This window comes from Nematolebias whitei, chromosome 7 (assembly GCF_014905685.2).
Source record: "Nematolebias whitei isolate Nwh7 chromosome 7, NemWhi1, whole genome shotgun sequence".
Classification (NCBI taxonomy): Eukaryota; Metazoa; Chordata; class Actinopteri; order Cyprinodontiformes; family Rivulidae; genus Nematolebias; species Nematolebias whitei.
This window is the reverse complement of record NC_056504.1, coordinates 35,878,100-35,881,985: the sequence shown is the minus strand read 5'-3', so window position 1 is coordinate 35,881,985 and position 3,886 is coordinate 35,878,100. Positions and strand designations below refer to the sequence as shown.

The 3,886-nt window shown below is 35.6% G+C and overlaps 1 protein-coding gene across 1 annotated transcript in view; it reads right to left on the bottom strand.

The window, feature by feature from the left end:
* The window catches only part of LOC119412791 (cadherin-22), a 164,539-nt gene that overhangs the window by 141,885 nt on the left and 18,768 nt on the right, over window positions 1-3,886 (bottom strand). The gene's annotated exons all lie outside the window — the stretch shown is intronic.

Genomic DNA, 3,886 nt, shown 5'->3' with positions numbered 1-3,886 from the left:
ATCCATCCATCCATCCATCCATCCATCCATCCATCCATCCATCCATCAAGGCCAACTATTAAAGCTTTTTACTTGGCTGAATGATGAAAACTAATTTTGTTTTCCATTGTAAACACTTTAGAATTTATGTTCACACTATCAACTGTCAGTACTTAATACCCCCCCCCCCCCCACACACACACAGTATGCATTCATTTTATTTGGTTCTGCTGAGTATCAGAACATGAACTTGTTTTTGAATTCAGTGAACAATGAATATTTCTGGGCTACGGTCAGCAGTTTGTTAAATGATCGCTCAGTTACCATCTTTATAGCAGTGGCATACAAGATTTGTTCAAGTGTCCAATTTAAGCACTGATGAAAGGAATGATCAATAAAAAAAACAAAAAAAAAACTATTTAACCTTTTTTTCCTTACCTCTCTCATCCATTAAAATAACCTTAAATATGCAATTTACAAACTTTCAACCAAAATAATAAAAAAAAGTGATTGCCAGTATTATAAAATCTCAAGCAATGTTGTCTTGTCACATAGTTTAAAGTGTAAACGTAGAAATATTATTTTGTGTTCAAAATGACCCGAGTCAATAATTCCATTACAGACAAATGGTTATCCCATTAGCTGATTTATTGAAAATTTTGGCAATTATGAGTGACTGCAGATTAAAGTTAATCACTGTATGAGAATTTGTGAAGGACTGTGGATGTTTTTCCTCCTTTTAATTTCTTTATTAGCAGATATAAAAACAAAAACAAAATGTGTGTAAGTGTAAAATAACACCTTTTCTTTTTATTCTAAAAGTACAACCTTTTAAAAACATAAAAAAAAAAATGATTTAGAACTAGTTTAAAAAAGAGAAAAGACAGTGAAGGAGTAGATAAAGAAAACAATTAAGGTAAAAAACAAAACAAAACATATTAAATTAAGTTTTACACTTTGTCTGGATTTGTCTCGCAGTTTGATTTTCTTCTTCTTTTGTCTTTTTCTTTCGGCTGTTCCCTTTCTCAAGTGTTGCCACAGTGAACTAACTTGAAGACTTTTTTTATGCCAGATGTCCTTCCTGATGCAACCACAGACCACTGAGCTACCACAGCCCTCTGCGTGGAGCAGAGAGCTGATATCTAGGGTGCTGAGGAAGCGGATGGTGGGGGTTAAGGGTCCAGAACGGGACGAGGGTGGAAGCAGGTGTGAGTGCTTCACCTTTCCCACCAATATTTTGATTGTCACTCCAGGGGATCGAACTGGCGACTGTCCAGTCACAGATTTGCCATCTCTAGCCTCTGCACCACCCTTCCTTCAGTTTAATATTCCCTTTCAGGTTTTCGTTTAGACAGTCTTTAGAATTTAAAAAATAAGAAAATAATCTAATGCCTAAATGAACAATTTTTGTTAGTTTTATTTTATTTTATTTTAAAAAGTCTTCAGTTAATCCAAAAATGCTGCTGCCAGAGTCTTAACTGGAGTTAGTAGGAGAGATCATATCTCTCCAGTTTTAGCTTTTCTCCCTTGGCTCCATGTCAAGTCCAGAATTTAATCTTTGTACTTCTAACCTACAAAGCTCTCAACAACCTAGCTCCATCTTATATTCAAGATCTTATTGTTCCATATTTTCCTAACAGAGCACTTCACTCTCAGACTGCAGGCTTACTTGTGGTCCCTAGAGTTTCTAAAAGCAGAATGGGAGGAAGATCTTTCAGTTATCAGGCTCCTCTTTTGTGGAACCAACTTCCAGTTTCTGTCCATGAGGCTGAAACATTGTCCAGTTTTAAAACTGGGCTTGAGTCTTTCCTTTTTGATAAATCCTATAATTAGGGTTGATTTGTTATGCTGCTATAGACTTAGACTACTAGGGGACAAATTTACCAAATTTCCTTAAATTAATTGTTAAAATTGAATAGTTTTCATTTGATATTATTTCTATCTTAACGTGATTCTTGACCTGCCATTGTGTATCTGTTCCTCCTTCCTGTCCTCTGAAACCCAGCCGGTCGAATCAGATGGTCACTTGTCCTGAGCCTGTTTCTGCTAAAAGTTTTTTCCTCATGAGGGAGTTTTTCCTTTCCACTGTCGCCTTCATGTTTGCTCAAGATGAGAGTTCTTTGATGGAGTTAAATTCAAAGCAGTCTGCTCCTCAGATAAATAATGTTAACTTATTTTTATTTATGAATGTTTCTGTTCAGTGCCCTGAGATGACTTCTGTTGTGACTTGGTGCTTTATAAATAAACTGAACTGAACTGAATTTTCTTAATCCCCTGAAAATGCAGTATTACAGAGGGTCACAGACCCAACACCAGCTGCTTTACATACAAGAGCGAACTTTTTATTTTAATAATTTTCTTTACCTTTTAGTTTTGTTTTTCTCATTTAAAAAAAAAAAACATTATCAGCAATAAATACACAGATAGATAATTAAGATATGCAATTGAAAACGCTGTCTAGACAAGTTACCTTGACTTTTGTCATTATAAGCAAAAAGGGAACGTCATAGTCTGAAACAAAACAAAAAACAAGTTTTGAAAGCTCAGTTTTCATTGAGTTAAGGATACTTTTACAATCAGGTTTACTCTTATACATACATACATTAACTTGCATTTTTTTCCAATATCAAAATACTGTGACATGATTTGGACAATTGCATTTCTGTGATTCTGAGTAAGCATCCCCCCTATACTTATACAACACAGTTTAGTGGTGCCTCAGCTTTATTACCTAAAATCATATGGACATATTCTTGTCTAAAGGGCTTGTGTTTATATAATAACGAAGTATGCGTCATACTCTCTTACCTGCATCTAAAGTAGATGATGATTGACTGAAAATTAAGTGATTGAAACAGTCATCTCTCAGTGGGGTCAGTAAATGGCACTTAACTCACAAAAGTAAAACTGAAGGACAATTTATTTTCCTGAACAAAACAAATGTTTTGATTTTTCTTACAGCTTAAAAGTCTAAAAAATAGGCTCACACACTGCCATACTGTGAGCGCTTCTAACAGCGTCAGTGATTATGACCCCACCTGACTATTTTACTAAAAACCTACAAGAAATTATAGCCCTGATGGTTTATGAGCTAAAAGTCTTTGAGCATTTTATGCATTGTTTACACGTTGCTGAGTTTGCTGTGCTCACAATATCTGTCACCAACAATTTATGACATGAAGATGTCACATCTGTTTTTAATGTTGCACAGCTGCATGTGCACATATCAGTAATCGGGGGCACACGGGGATTTGTACTGATAATACACATCTTTGCAAAAGATTAAACTCCTGTGCGTGCATGTGGTAGTGCATGGTGTCTATGCGTGTCGGTGTGCGCACAAGACTTATTACAGTTCTGGGCTTGTGTCTCCTTTTTTTTTCTGCAGCATAATGGGCTTTGTAAGATAATACCCAAGAGACAACAATACTTCTGAGCTAGGGGATTGGGAAGCTGTCCCAGTTCGCAGCACTTCTTTGGCTTCAAGCGTCAGCTATGATGAGGAAATCAGGGAAACCTGAATTCAGTGGCAAATGATATTAATTGCTGCCATTCTTCCCTTTACCTCCACCATTTCCTTGATTGAACACTTGAACACTTTATTCTCAGTTCTGAAGCTATTTTCTCCCTACTTCTTGTATTCTGTTGCTAACAATGACACCCAGTCATGATTCATTCTCTGCTAAGTTTTTTCTTTATTGCAGCAGGAAAGTGTGGCTTCAGTAGAAATAATCCATAGCCAATAGATTTTAGATGATCTGAATGTATGTCAACCCGAGTTACAAGTTTGCAATGGCCATCTGTTATTCAGCTATCACAGTTTTTAGCAATAGAGCTTTGCCTTGATGTGACTGATTTTATATAAAAAAAAAAAAAACATAAAAAAATATATATATATATATACTAT